This window comes from Micropterus dolomieu, linkage group LG18 (assembly GCF_021292245.1).
Source record: "Micropterus dolomieu isolate WLL.071019.BEF.003 ecotype Adirondacks linkage group LG18, ASM2129224v1, whole genome shotgun sequence".
Lineage (NCBI taxonomy): Eukaryota > Metazoa > Chordata > Actinopteri > Centrarchiformes > Centrarchidae > Micropterus > Micropterus dolomieu.
In genome coordinates, this window is record NC_060167.1 from 16,576,250 (window position 1) to 16,592,602 (window position 16,353).

Consider the following 16,353-nt stretch of genomic DNA (forward strand, 5'->3'; position numbering starts at 1 on the left):
CCCCCCCCCCCTCCCCACACACACATAGGTTTATGTAAGATACCTGTAATTAATGATGTAATGTGGTAGCCTCTACCCACCTCCCCCTCTATTTTTCCACCCTTCTTATACTCCTGCATCCAACCCTGTTTTGTCACCCCTCGCTCTGTCGTCTTAACTAAGAATTGTTCTCACACATTCATCAGTCCCTCCTTTTTATCTTACCTCTTTATGTTTCTCCCTCACCGTCTCCAGCCATCATCTCTCTGTTCGTTCCTCCTTTCCTTTTTTTCTTTGGACCTTTTCTCCCTTATGACTCACCTGGAGGTTGCTGTAAGTGTGTATGCTATGATCTTGAAGATCAGACATAAGAGACACACACACACACACACACACACACACAAAGATGAAATGCATGTTATGGAAATCAGATAAACGGCACTGCCAGACCTAATGCGATAAATAATATATGATGTAATGTCATGCTGTGCCTCACTTCCAAAGGAGTGTGACGTGTTTGCCTATCATGTTGTTGTTTTTCATGTAGCTAGGTGCCAGCGGAAACAATGTACATCCTCTTATTAAAGGAACACACACTATCTTAGAGATGTGCTTGTCTGCCGTCTTATTCACAGTCAAATAAGAACACTGATGTCAATTTAATCTGTATTTGTACAGGGATGTGCTCTGGAACAAACAGTGCTTATTTAGATTTTGCTCTTATCTTATTAGCTTGAAGGTCACCAGTACATAAAAGAACGTGAGCAGGAGTTATTCACCAGTACACTCAGACTGACTGTCAGTTCTGCTAAGTGAAAGACAAACTGAGGAAGCAGCCACTGCCAATTGGAAGAAAAATCTGAGTTCTGAGTAAGTGTCTCTTTAACTTTTTTTGCTGTGCATGCCTATGCAATCATGGCTCAGTGTCGTAGTAGGTTTAAGTAACTCGTAAAACTAACAACACTTGTTTGGTTGTCAATGGAGGAGAAGTAGCCTTTAAACTAGAACTTGACTGATAAGTTGGCGGGGTCAATTTGTCAGCTATTGTCAGTTTATTGCGGTTTAGATCTGGAACAATTGGTGGATTAATTGATTAGTTGATCAACATGTAAATGTTTTGATGATTGTTTAATCCTTTCGGTCATTTCTTCAAAAAAATAAATAAATCCCAAACATTCTCTGGTTTTAGCTTCTCAAAAGGGAGAATTTGCTGATTTTCTTTTGTCATTTATCATTCCATACTGAATGTGGTTAGGCGTGAGAGTTTTGGTCTAACAAAATGAATTGTTTGCTGATGTTTAAAGTCAAAATCTGAAATGAAGTTCATGCACACATGTGTTAGTGTGCTCTCTTGCACTTTACATACAGTATTTATCAGGTTTTCTGTCTAATTGAAAACACCCTCCCTCTGGTGCTGACACAGAATGGTGAATTAATTTTGTCCTCTTCAGCTTTCACCTTCAGATCATATGTATGCTTTTAATACATTTTGTATCTGTGGTGGCTGGTGGATGAATGTGACATATGTCGGCTTTATCCCTGGCCATAGGGCCACTCCTTGTCTGACCCTATGTAGAAAACTGTAAAGCATTAAAGGATGTCCTCTGAAGTGAGATACCAGCCATTTTTCTTTCACCTTAACTCGCTCTGTGTAAGGGTAACATTTAACATATAAAGAAAACCCCTAATAGCCACAGGCATGTTCAGATGTCATTCATGTTTCATGTGAAAAGCCCATACCACAAAGACCTTACTTCTTATGACATTGTCACACAAAAAGACTGTGAATAAAAAGCCTGGCTCGCTTTGGGTCAGGCAGATGTCCTTCATTATATGTTAAATGTGCTGCATATGTTCTGCACTGTGCCTACTTATCGTGCTAAAGATAAATATAGCCTTGATGTTAAAGGCCTGCTGGTGTACGTTCTTCAAGTATTGGAATTATGAGTGCGCTGCTCGTTTGGGTATCAGATGATTTTACAAGTTCATTAAAGATGTGTCACGCAATGGGATTTAGATCATTTATATTTTTAATAGTGCTGTCTTCATTATCCTTTACTTAAACTCAAAGTACTTCAAAGGTACTTGACGAGTACCTTTGAAGTACTTTAAGTACCCAGTTATGTGTACCTTTGCACTTTAGAAAAAATCTTTAAAAGTCCCTTTTTATATATACATGATTCCATTAATACATGAAATTAAAGCGATTGGTCTATTTCTATGGAAAGTCATTCATGTTTCATGTGATGGTGCAGTGGATAAGACACTTGCCTTTGTTGTGAGAGACCCTGCCTATGGCCCCTGAGCAAGACACTTAAGCCTTAGTTGCTCCAGAGGCGTGCAACCCCTGACATACATAGTAAGTCGCTTTGGATAAAAGCGTCAGCTAAATGAGTAAATGTAATGAAAGCCTGTGGGTGATTTTGTATCATTTTCATTATGTTGCATATTTTGCTGTTTATAAACAGCTAAATATGCACCATAGTTAAACTTCTCTTCACAAATGTCCAGCTAAGACAGAGGCCTAGGCTGCATGCTTACTTTTTCATCAAAGAAATGAAACCCGTTTGTGGCACTGGGTTGCTTTCTTCTGCGGTCCTCATTTATGTATATTGTGTGTTTTTGTCTCAGCGTGTCAGAGTTTAGCTGGCACACTTTAGAGGTGTTTTGCCTCATGTTAATGGCTATATTTTTCATTCTCTTCTGATCTGCTTTTTTCTTAGTTCCATCTTTTAATGAAACAGCTCTGTCTTTAGAGAGCAACCATGTCTAAGATGATTTGCTGCTTTCCATAGGTTCAGCAGCAGTTAAGTTTGCAGATTGTTTGAGCATTTCTGTACAGTTAGGCAGCGAGCTGTAGTGACAGGGTTTACTAGCTGGAGTCGTGCTGACAATGTTGCAAGAAAATGGCATGTGGCTTGGAAGCAGGCCATTTGAGTCATATCTCATACATTCAGTATGAACAAGAGCAAATTTCCAGTGTGTGTATTTAGGGTTAAAATAAATAATGTAAATGATTTAATAGATAAATATGTGATGTGACCATATGACCAGGGTTGTCCATCCATCCATCCATCGTCAACCGCTTATCCTGCGTACAGGGTCGCGGGGAAGTCAGGGTTGTGGGATAATCAAAATTGCTTTGGTTAGAAATATATTGCTGGCTTTGAAATCCAGTCTTAATAGCGTCATTATAGATTCATCAGTATCAGATTATACAAGTGTCATTTTGCTGTATCATCAGCCTCATCAAAGTTCAGATCTCAACACCTTCCTCTTGCATCCCAGCCTGCTCATCAACTTTCTTTCTATCTTCTTTTCTTTCTCACTCTCTCACACCCTTTTCCTCTGACCTGCCCATCCTCTACCAACTCCTCTTTCTTCTTCTACTTCTCCCTCTTCCCTCAGTTTGCTGCAGTGCATCACCAGCAGGCACATTAACATCTCATCTCCATTACCCAGCAACGTCTTGCCCTCTCCCTCTGCTTTTTACCGCCTTCTGTTTTCTTTTCATTTTCTCTCATACAGTGTTGTTCATTTTTTACACACTCCTTCCATTTCACTTATCTGTCTTGAACTGGTACTCATTTTCTCCCCTATGCCTGTGATAATCATCATTAAAGTGACCACATCCTCTCCTCTCCTCTCGTCCCCTCTCCTCTCCTCTCTTCTCTTCTCCTCCCCTGTCCTCTCCTCCACTCTCCTCTCCTCCCCTCTCCTCTCCTCTCTTCTCTTCTCCTTTCCTGTCCTCTCCTCCACTCACCTCTCCTCTCCTCCCCTCTCCTCCCCTCTCCTCTCCTCTCCTCTCTTCTCTTCTCCTCTCCTGTCCTCTCCTCCACTCTCCTCTCCTATCCCCTCCTCTCCTCTCCTCCACTTCACTCTCCTCTCCTGTGCTCTCCTCTCTTCTCTTCTCCTCTCCTGTCCTCTCTTGTCCTCTCCTCCACTCTCCTCTCCTCTTCTCTCCTCCACTTCACTCTCCTCTCCTCTCCTCTCCTCCACTCTCCTCCACTCTCCTCTCCTGTGCTGTGCTGTTTCAAGGGAGAGGATGCCCTTGGTGTGACCGTGAGAGAGATGGGCTAAAACTCTGCAGTAGCAAGCCAGTGAGTAAGTTGCTTTCACTGTGTGTGTGTGTGTATGTGTGTGTGTGTGTTCAGTTAATACGAGAAGGACAGTGAAAGAAGCAAAGCCTGTGTGTGTATGTGTGTGTCGCGCAGCACCAGTCGGTGTAATTTGCGTAATACAACTCAACCAGGTAGGTCTTGTTAACATGATGCCCAGACTATCTGTCCTCTGAAGCTCACCATTCCCAAGCCAGCCTTGTCTATCCTCTTTCTTCCATCACACTGCATCACACGCGTCCTGGTCGCCTAATCTGACTCTCTTTTCCTCCCTTGAAGGGAGTTTGAGGCTAATGTTGCTTCGCGGGCAACTTTTTTTTGCTCATGTTTTACTGACACTTTATTGTGTTTCCCACCACCACAGCTTTACTTCCCTGAATTCTTGTCCATTGGAAGGTCTAGATTCATAAGTAATGCAGTATCACAATGGTGGAATGTAGATGGCAAAGGATATTGCAAGGACTTTTTGTAAACTGGCACTGAAAAGGGAAGATAGATTGTATTAATACATAGACAGTATATTAGGGGCAGTCGTCCTCAGCTGCAGTCTTCAGCCAGGAATAAGTATTCAAGTCTCATCCTGAGGACTTCCATTTGAATAGAAATGGCTAATGACAGAGTAATAAATTGTATTACTTAAAAGGATTGAGGCTGATTACTTCCTTGAAGGTGTCATTCAAGAGTAGTCTCTGTCTCTTTCTCTCTTTTTCTTCCTCCCTGCCATTCCCCCACTCTCTTTCCAACTCTGTGTTCCCCTCTCTGCTCCGTCCAGGACTGTGTCGCATCCTAGTTTACCACAAGGAACAGCGATTAGTATGGTTTCAGTTAAGAGATGTGGTACACATGAAAGCAATTAAACTATACTGTTGCACTGTACAGAGTTCTATAATACACCATTTTGTGTGTCCATTATATAAGCAAATATCTAGTTAAATTATAGTTCATGATTACAAATTGGAACATGTGATGTTAGTTTTGAAGACAGCAATTACTTTGTGTTTCACAGTTATGTATTTGTGCTACACACTTTCTTATTTGTATACCTACTAGCCTAGTCTACAGCAGATTATTTAGCAGGAGAGAATGGAAATAGCTGTATTGCAAAAGGCTTATTTAGTCAAAAACAATACAGATTAAATATGTTTTGTTAATGCTAGTTTAATAGTCCAATCTATTTTAACAAGCACAGGATGTAGGCTAAGAGTTGCTGCGCGTGTGTGTATGTGTGTGTGTGTGTTTGTGTGTGTGTGTGTGTATGTAGGGTTGTACTCTATGTGAGCTAGCATTATTCTCAGTGCCAGGCAGATCAGTTGCATAGCAACAAGAACTTTTTGAGTGCAGGAAATCTTTCACCAGTGGAATGTGTCAAACACATGAACAGTAAAAATGGAAAGAGAGAGATACATACTGTACATAACCCATAACTCCCATATCCAGGTTTTGATGGTCACATAAAACAGATGGATTGTAATTGAAGAACAGTTATTAACCTATCTGGAAATACATTATAATATAGCAGAAGATCTTTGTTTAAGTATGACTTTGAAAATCACACAGCAGCTGAAATTATCATTAATATGCATTACTTAAAGGGGACCTATTATACTGCATTTCCAGCCCTATATTGTAATTGTGTGACTCCTCTATATTAGCTTTGCATAATTCAAAGTTTTAAAAAAATTCTGCCACTTCATGCAGGATGCTTTCAGACTCCGTCTGAAGCAAGCTGTTGATGCCTGGATTAGCATTATCAGAGCATATAAACAACACGCACACAGCTAGTTCACTCTACAAACTAATCTTTATAACCATATTTCAAATTACATGTTTACAAAATATGTTTATGGAATATATGATTTTGCACAAATCAAAGTGTTATATATTTCTTGATTTCCCATGTCAACTTTAGTACTTTTTTGAAATAAAGATTCTGATTTTTCTGACACCACATGAATGCACCGTTCACTCCTCCCTTTCTAAGTGCGGTGGCCAGCACGCTCTGTCGGCTCTTGTGCTAAAGCATTTGTGTGCTCCTTCATTTGTCCAAATTTCTCTTCTCTTCCTACTTCTAATAAACCAGACGACTACTACTACTACTAGTACTACTAATGTTACTCCTTCTTCTTTGTATGTATTCAACGTACGAAGAAGAAGTACAAAATGACTCATTCTAAGGCAATAAAAACATAATGGTTCATACACCACTGAAAACATAGCAATGTATATTATATTGCTATTCTGTCAAAAGATCCTCCTAAATATTACGCACTGAACCTTTAAGATATCATACTGAGCCGTTGGTAGAAAAAACTGTTTAAACCAAATCAAACAGGGGGAAAGCTGAGGTTTTGACTCACAAGGATTTCTTTTAAATGGACCTCTGACACTGAAACATTATGGATAATAGAAAATATGGAAAAGCACAATAGGTCCTCTTTAAGTATCTCAATAATCAAAATAATGCGCTAAATATTTAACAGTCAGACATGCAGTAGATTTCCCAAACATGTGTGACATCCTCAAGAACTCCCAAACTCCAGCAGAGTTGAGGCAAACCTGCAATCAGTATTGCAGCAATTTTTGAATAAATGTCACAATAACTGCACTTCAACTAATTGAGGTGGTATTTATCAGCTGAATGCACTCTTGAATAAAGCAGTTGCAGTAACAGATGGAACTGTGATGGATTTTGTTTAAATTTGTCTCTTAACATACAAGTAAACATTCTCTGACATACATAAACAGTTATTCTTCTAAATCTTATCTTATTAACTTATCTTATTCAGACGCAGGACTGTATACTTTCTTCATACATAATATACATACATATTCTAAGTGCTCAGGGGAACATAAGTATAGTTTTAATGTTGGCAAATGTAGTTGAAAGAGAAACACACACACACACACACACACACACACACACACACACACCTTGAGAGCAGGGAGACAGCTAAAGTGGAACAGAACTAATGGTAACGTAAAATCTTCAAATGTCTATTAAAATGCATGAAAAAGTGGGGTAGACTACAGAACCGCATGTTTCTAGAGTGGTTAGACCAGAAAATTCGTCTTTTTAAATTAAACAACATTCTTAAGTTTATTTTGTTTTATTGTCACATAAACAATAGCGTATTGGAAACCAGGCAGTCAGATGTCATACGTGTAAAGCCACTTTTACACCGAAATTACCAGGGACTTTTAGTACCAGGATCTCTTTTCAAGGAACAAAAAGGTTCCTTAATATCAAACTAGAAAATGCAATCAAGTTCTTAAAAGAACTCCAGCACAGAGAAAGAAACACAAACATAAAATCGTAGACATAAACATAATAACAGTTTGCAAGGTCATTAAAACATTGCCAGCCGACAAGAGCTGCAGATCATTTGGCACCACTCACGTCTGTGTCCGCCTGCGCATTGGAGGAATGTGATTATTGCATTATTACCTGTTGTAATCAGCTGGCTCGCTGACCTACTTAAGCTCTGTGTAGAAACCTCCTGACTGAAACTTAAAAAAACAACTCCGGAATCAGTATTTAGCTTAACTTGTACACAGCTAACACACAGATGCATGCTGGCTGCTATTTGCGAGCTATAAATATAATGCCGAGCCGACGTACGATCTCAGGTTGACATCGCCGAGACTTGTGTGCTATTTGACTGCTGATTGGGATTTATTGGTTTGCAAACAACGGTGGAAAAGAGAGAAGCAGTAGGAGCAAAACACCTGAAATGCTCGACTTAAAGCCAGTAGCCTCTACTCGACCATTCAGAAATTCACAGCAAGGCAAGCCCCCCCCTATTAAAGTCATGTTCTGTGTTGCAAAGTTGCAGAAGTGGCTGCAATAAGAAGTTGTATTAATGACCCTGGGGAGTGTGTACCCAGCAGGACTTGTGTGTGAGGAGTGTGTGTGTGTGTGTGTGTGTGTGTGTGTGTGTGTGTGTGTGTGTGTGTCTAGCGTGGTTACATTGAAAATTACTTGTCACTGGAGGCTTATTTCCATCACTGCCATCGGGGATTGTCAGAATGGGTGTGTCCGGCGGCCACACAGTGTCAGAGTTCTCTAGTTCAACATATACCGTACTTTCTATGGCCAAAATTGTAACTGTAATTGTAAAATCCAATGCAATAACTGTGTGCATTGCTGCCAGCAGACGTTTCATAAATGTAGCATAGTCATAATCTGCACTGGCATAGTTTCACACATCAGTCATTTGAACAATAAATTAGAGTGCCACTATATTGCAGTGTTGTATTGCACACTGTTTTATATAAATTAGCTGTTGGTCTTTGGCGCCTGTAATTTTAAATGTATATTTAAAAGCTTTTTGACGTGTTGTGTGCCGTTTCCACTGTAGAATATGTTACCAAGGCACACCACAATACTGATGCAGCAGTACAACCTAGTTCTCCCCACATTAACATTGGGGAGGGACTAGATCGGCTCATCTGCCCATCAATCTGTCACAGACAAGGCTGACATGCCAGTAATAAAATTTTAAGACACCTCTAGGGAATAATGCATGTCGTTATTCATTTCTGGCATTCACTAAATTACAGTGGCAAAAAAATGTTTACCATTTACTTAATGAGAGCTGATGGGAAAATCCATTATTCCATAGTGGATCACTGTACACACTACATATAGCATTTTATATTATTTATGTTAAAACTAATTGGTCTGGACTTACATCTTTTTGACTTAATCCACAATTCAGTGCACTCTTGAGGCTGATAGATGGCGGGACGATTTGACTGACATGGAGACGGTGTTTGACTGTCAGGTTAGGTTGTCTGGCTCAGGCACAGAGATGGACAGCACCCAATGGACAATACTATAGGCACCATAGACAAGCACTGGATGTGTTGGACTTGTCTCCTCCATGCACTCAGATGATTATGTAAAACTCTGTGATAACTCCCTGTCTCTGCTGTCCCGTCCTGCGGTGAAGAGAGCCGGCAATCGTTCAGTGTAACAACTTGGCTCTAATTAATTGGCTGTTTAAAAAACACATGGCCCTTGAAAAGTTCCTCTCACTTTAAAGCAACTAATTTTAGATGGAGTTTGAAGTGTGAAAGTGCATAAGTGTTTATTCATGGATCATGAGCGCAGTGAGTTCTCCTTTTAATTGTATTGGACAGTGCGGTTGAGATAATTCCAAAGTGTCTGTACTGAACATACTCTTTCAAACCTTCTTGCTGTCAACTGTGTGTGGTGTAAGTACACTCTAGAGATTAAGTTAAGAGTTAGAAAATGCTGTTCTCTATTTAAACAAACCCCAACCAATCTGGCGTCAGTTAAACAAGGGCATGTCCAAAATGCATTTGGCATTATATTTAAAACACATCATCTCATAAAGTATGTGTCTACACAAAGCAATTATCAACAATTGGGAATTTTCCAAACACAGCGGGAATAAGGTTATGCTTTGTTTTGGCCTTGCTCAATCAGCCACAATAAAAGGGAGACACACCAAGGGTAACGGTTAACAAAGAGGATTTTATTATTATTTATTATTAATTTATTAATTTTTATTAATCAAAAGTTACCAAAGCAAAAATACTCAACAAGGGGTGTGAGTTGCCTCACTGAAAGAGATGGGGGTGGATGCTGGAAGGTGCACAACAAAAACATGAGTATAAAAATGACCAAACCAAAGCGTGGTGTGCCTGTGGGAAGGAGCAGAGAGGGTGATTAAACTGCACTCAAGACTTAAGTAACCTAGGAACACACTGGGCGCTAAGGGTGTTCCAGGGCACACTAATCAGCCACCTGCAGAGCAAATAGAGCTACAGGTTAGCAACAAATAAACCCCAAGATGACACTATGGATCATCACAGCTTTTTCCAGATGACAGTTAGGAGGAAGTGCGTCAAAGTAGTTAGACACAAGGGGACTCCTTACTGTTTATGTTTTTATGTATTCCAATGGCTGTAGTCTTAACTCAAGAAGTTATTGTTATGTAGTGAAAGTCTATGGTTAAGGTCCAAGTGAAGGTCTATAGGTGAATTATCCAAGTACAGAGTGAATTTATTATTCATTCATTTTATTAGGTATACACTCACTATTTTATGTTGCCTTACTTGCAACAAGGCTAACGGTCTACAGCAATGCTAGCAGCTCTGTGAGGCTGTAGGCATCCATGCTGACATGCTTGTAGGTGCCCAATCCGTACTGGCTGCCTGATCCCTTCTGTACATGCGCAAAAGTGGTTCTGTCCGACAAAGAAGGTTACTGCAAATGTACCTATTCAACATGATCCTACTAAATCTTTCAAATCAAGATTACAAAATGGTTTTTAATCACTGGAAATGAAACTGTTCACTATGATGTAATAGGAATATACTTAAGATATAAAAAACCTTATTCAACAGTACATTTTTAATTTTTAACAATGACAACAATCTAACAATGTAGCAACACAAAGGATGCTAACCCTAGCACATCGGCCGTTGAAGCTGGTGAGAATGTCATTAGATTTTCAGGCATTTCTTCTCATGCCAAAGGTGGCAGTGCTAGTTGAAAAGTTAGGGAATCAACAAAGCTGCAGCAGTCCATCCCGATGGCTCTATTAATGTTTGCACCAAAATTCAACGACACTCATATTTCAGCCTTGACCAAAGTGGTGGAAAGTGACAATTAAAGGAACCTCACTTGCTGTGAGATTTATCTGTCAATGCACTAATGTAGTGAACAGCTCACTTAGATACTTTACTTAAAGTCAGAAAGAATATGGTGGCCTACAGTAGATTCTACAGAAGTTATTGAGACTACATATGGAAGACTTGCAGTTTTTAAATGGAGCTCTTTAGTTATAGTCATATTTAGGTACTTAGCAAATAGTCATGGAGTGTTGATATCCCCGTTTTACATCCTGTTTTAATATTAATTTAACAAGGAAATTATGTAACGAAATAAAACAAAAGCACTGCATAAAAAAACTATTATTTAAAACACAATACATATTGTCGAGTCTTGCTCGGAGGACTATTGTATTCAGCTGAGAAGTAACTATATTCACTCACAATTGGCTATATCTATTCATGTGCGTATTCCAGTCTTTTTATAAACTGGAATTGTCCAGCTAACAGACATGCAAGACTGATTAATCCTCTGTCACAGCTTAATCCTCACACCTCATCTCAACCAGGCATTAATTTCTCCTGGAAATGGGGGAATAAGAACTGAATATATGGCTATTTAGCAGGGAGTGTGTATGTGTTGAGAGGGAGAGGAGATAAATGGAAAAGAAAAAACGAGGAAGGTAGGGTAAATTAATGGCTTTGGACACCCAGCTTTTCTCGTCTGTACCTCATTGAATCCCCTAACAGCTGAACAGATTTCAGAGGCAGGCAGCTTTGTTACATTATCAGTACAACAATGTATTTTTTTAAGAATTAGCCTAGCTCTGTGCTCAGGAGTCAGCCAGTCAGGAACAGACCCACACCAGCAAGGTTGATCCAATAGAGGGGGGCTGAAATTAGACTTCCATCTAAACCTACTGTACATGGATGGTTTGGAAAAATACAATTTAAATCTTCTTATCTACTAAAACAAGCGAATCTCCATATAAGTAGACTAGTGAGAGCTTTATGTTTTTATGCTTTAATACTGCTGCTGCTGCAAAAACATAGTATTATTATTTAATTACTTTAGCAATAACTTGTGACTAATCCAAAAAGTAGGAAAATATTACAAGTTTTGTTTCTCTCTTTTTTTACACTTGAATTTTAATGCCGGGGAGAGGTAAGTAGAGAGCTGTCTAATCAATCACGCCTTACATGTGTAACCAAGACTTAACTGTGCTCTTTGTAGAAAGTCAATTACGGACACGGGGAGGTGGAAAAGTAAAAACTCTGTTTGACGTGGATGTCTCAACAGAGAGCCTTTGTCCTCCACCCACACACACAGTTACTCCTCATCAGAACCTTCTGAAACCTCTGCGTTTGCACTTGTTGTTGGTGTTAAGAATGGGCCATGTGGTCATTAATTAAAATTCTAGCACCACTGCCACAAGTGCCAAGCCACTTCTGCACTTCTTTGCACAGTGTTTGCACTGCCATACAGCCAGTGAACATTTTGTTCAGATTGTTCAAGGGACATACTGGCGAGATAAATAAGGCACCCTTACTGGATCCAGTAAAGTTATAATTATTGCATTCACATAGCTACATTAGGCTGGTTTTAGCTCTCAATGAAATCAATCCAAGCTATCCTGTGTGATAAAATGTACCAAGCAAAAATGTCCAATTTTATTTAAATTTAATTTACAGTAATTCATCCTAATAGTGAACCAGGAAGAAATAATGTAGGACATAAGAGTGTCTGTAAAGCACCTAAAATCAGAATTTCATCACATCATAGAAGCTGTCTGTCTGTTTACCAGGACACAAATAATTTGACTACTTACTGTGAAACGCTTAAACCTTTGGAGCGTCACTTTCATATTAATATCTACATATTGCTCTTTAAATACTGAATTTGTGTCAAAACCAATTGTGTGTTATAATACAAACAATTTGACATAAATAACTTTACCAATTAATGTAATGTTTAGCTTGATTAATGGACTCATCAGAGGGCCGGGTTTTGCTGCCAGTTTGAGGAAATTAATTAACAATAAAAGGTAACCTGAAACATGGGCAAAGAGAGATGTTATGACATCAGCGTCTCATTTAGGACTCAAACAAGGGATAATGTGCTCAGGCAGAAGCCATAGACCGCTGGCACATGTGAAAAGGTAAATTCTAACTTTATCTTTCTGATAAAACTGCTGTATTTGACACAAGCGGGTACAGCCTCAGTTGAAAAAGGTATGGTGAGTGTTTACAGCTGTTTTATGTACTGCCTCCACTATCTGTCATTGTGTAATGTCCCCTTCTCCTCTGCCTACCTTTGCCTCCGGGTTTTGTATGCAGGAAACCTAGCTAAAGAGAATTTGACTGAGTTCACCCCAACTGTCGGACGAAGTCTCTCTGTCTGCCGGCTCTGTGTGCTCTGTGTGTATACGCTGATGTAGGTGTCTGAGTACTTGCGCGACTATCAGGTGTGTGTGTGTGTGTGTGTGTGTGTGTGTGTGTTTCCATTAGTCTTATGACTGTCCTTGGGGAGTTGGATGAAGCTCTCTATCACTCTTGGAACAAAGAGGAACAAACACTTGTTAAAGCACTTTGTAACTTGTTTTTGAAAAGTGCTCTACAAATAAGGATTATTATTATTATTATTACTGAGGGAAGAGAAAAGGGACATAGCAGTGTAGAGAGAGGTGCAAGAGAGGAAAATGGGATGGGATGATGAGGCCAACACAGTAGTGTATTGTGTTGTATGAATCACAGTATTGCCCACATATTTAATTACCCACATTGTTTGTCTGTCTTCTCTGTTTTAATACATTAGGACAACACAGGAGTCCCTCAGGAATTGCTGGGATGATGCTATCAATATTTACCAATACATTCTGCATATTTTATGCTCATAATAATAATAATAAATAAAAAAGTACATAATAAAAAAGTACAGCTTACACAACTCATCAATTAATTGATGTCTTTAGATTATTGATTCCATTTTAACATCATTTTTGCAGGCCTCCACCATCTCAATTGTGCAGATGTCTTGCTTTTAGTGCTCTAATGTGATGGAAAACTGAGTATCTTTAGGTTTTAGGCTGTTGGTTGGACAAAACAAGCAATTTCAAGATGTCACCTTGGGCTGTGGGATATTGAGATGGACATTTTTCATTATTTTCTGATGTGTGCTGAGATCAGGATTTTTGGCGGCATTCTCTGATAGTTGGAAGCAGTATCGACCTTCAGTACATTATTTATTAATCTAACTATTCTGTACAACATCGTTAACTTATTAAATCTTAAACCATAACTGCCTACACTTTATTTAGATAATGGGAGCAGCTTAGAACTTAACAAATATACAGTGTTTCCCACAGAATGTGTAGCGGAGGGTGTTGGGGGTTCATATTTCTATTTTATTTCTTGTTTCACCACTTATTTCTACTCGGTTTTCCACATTATTTTAATGTTTACTTACCAACAACTGTAATCTACTCACCTTGCGTTGCCATTCAGTTCTCACACACACACCTACGCCTCTGTCTCTTGCTGCACACACACCTGCTTGTTTCTCTCTCCCTGTACTGGGCTTGTAAAATAACCACTGTGTTCGCATCTTCTAACATAATACCAGGTAACGTCATTCTCTCTCTCTCTCTGTGTTTCTCTGTAAAATGCTAAATTTGGTCGCCAGCCTTTAATATACCTGGGTGTCATCTGATCGGCTCTTTTGATACGCCTTAGTACAGACCACCAAACTATTTAGAAGAAGTATTGGTGGTTAATGATTGGTTGCCTATCAATTACAGAACCCTTAATTTTGATTGATTGAGTGATCTAAAATTTGGGGGATTGGAGGTATTGTTGGTTCAATACGGTCTTTGGTCAACAATTAATATTAACAGGCTACTTAACCCTTTTTCATTTCAATAATTTGTTATACTCTATGAAGCATATAGCTCAACAGAAGGCACAGCGGAGCACCAATCAGACTGTCATCATACGGGATGAAGGGCAGCAAAAAATATGATTGGATTATTGATTTACATAGTGGAGATGCGGTAAATCACACAATGACTATGTAATTTGCATCCTGATCTATAGGTTAGGAGAATTGTTGGTGATGTAGATGCATGGATCAGCTTTTTTTTCCAAGGGAGTATACTGCACAACTAAGATTATGTATACATCTATGTATATTAGCACAGTAGTTTGAATTAATCTGTCTGTCTGTCTGTCTGTGATTAGCAGCTTTGCTTGAGTACATATGACTTTTGGTGTCAACAGTTTTCACAGTCAGTTTGCAGTGAGCTTTCAGGTCTTTGAGTGCGTTTATAAGTGCACCATATCCTGCACTGTTCACCATCTCAGTCACTATGTTCTGTACCAGTGAAGAATGTTCAGGAGAAGGTGCATGCCATAGTACCCTGGTTTCTGTTGGAGTACTCCAGGTTAGCATATTCACATTTGTCAAAACCAGAATAAAGTCCTGTCCAAGTTTCTGAAACCAGGATGTGATGTTTACATGCACAACACATAACCAGGAAACTCCACAAACCTTATAATAAAACTCGATACACCAATATTAGTGCTCTTTAGAAATGCGATAATTCTTTTATACATATTTGTCTTTCAGAAGCTGGTTTTGTAAATTGCAGATGAAAGAATATGTTGTACAGCTCTCTGTTGCACTTGCATGGGTCACTATTTTGACATTTGTCTTGATTAGTGAGACATGTCAAAATTAACATGAAAGAGAATGATCCCATGTTGCAAATCACAGCTTGCTTGGGTCTGTTGCAGATTTGCAGATTTAAAAGGGTCAGTGCCATCAGAATGACAAGTCCTTGTGTCTTGTTTATGAACAAGCAAGTCAAAATGTTTAGCCATCTTGTCAATATAACAGTGTACTCTGTAAGTATTTTCTGATGTACACTTTGGCTAAGATTTTGATGACAATGATTTAAAATGCACAAGGCTGTACTTTTTTTGTATGGCATATCACTTTCACCATTACAAAGTTATACATTGCAGGAGAGAGGTCAGGAATCACAGCTAGGCTTTTACTGTTCGTACTGTAATTTATTGACAGAGCATGTCATTGGACTGTTGCATGGGATACAGTACACCCCTTTGGCTGACGTTCTGGTCTGTTGTATCACAGATTCTCTTCTACATCACAACAGATATCTTCATCAATTCAGGACACATTTACAAAAAAAATCTAATAGACATTTATAGAATGTCTATCTAGATATACATTCATATTACTGTTTACTGGTATTTATCGTTTTGTGGGTGAATGGTCTGTGTGTTGTATTGTGATGTTTTTGTTGTCTATTCTTACTTTGTTTATAGTCCGTAAGAAACAACATTTTGTTTAGCTATATACTTTTAGGCGAACGATATGAATAAAGTATTTTAACTTTTGATAACAACCATTTTGCATGTAGTGAATAATGCAATGAACTTATGCCTAGATGTTTTAGGGGTTAAGATTATTCAACAGAGACTGGCGTAATTCATTGTGATCAGCATGACATAAGTAATTGATAATGTAGGAAACAGCAGACAATTGTACATAATCATTTGCATCAGTGTGTCAAGTCACTTGCGATTTGCACAAGTGAGGAGATGGTGTGGAGGTTGAACAATTAGTTTTGATAATTTCAATTCTGATCTGAGA

The 16,353-nt window shown here is 38.9% G+C and overlaps 1 protein-coding gene across 3 annotated transcripts in view; it reads left to right on the forward strand.

Moving 5' to 3' along the window:
- The window catches only part of atp2b2 (ATPase plasma membrane Ca2+ transporting 2), a 150,631-nt gene that overhangs the window by 27,330 nt on the left and 106,948 nt on the right, over positions 1 to 16,353 (forward strand). For all 3 annotated transcript variants that reach the window (XM_046076181.1, XM_046076182.1, XM_046076183.1), the window contains exon 2: positions 4,018 to 4,083. The gene's annotated coding sequence lies outside the window, so the exon portion shown is untranslated. The remainder of the gene's footprint in view (positions 1 to 4,017; positions 4,084 to 16,353) is intronic.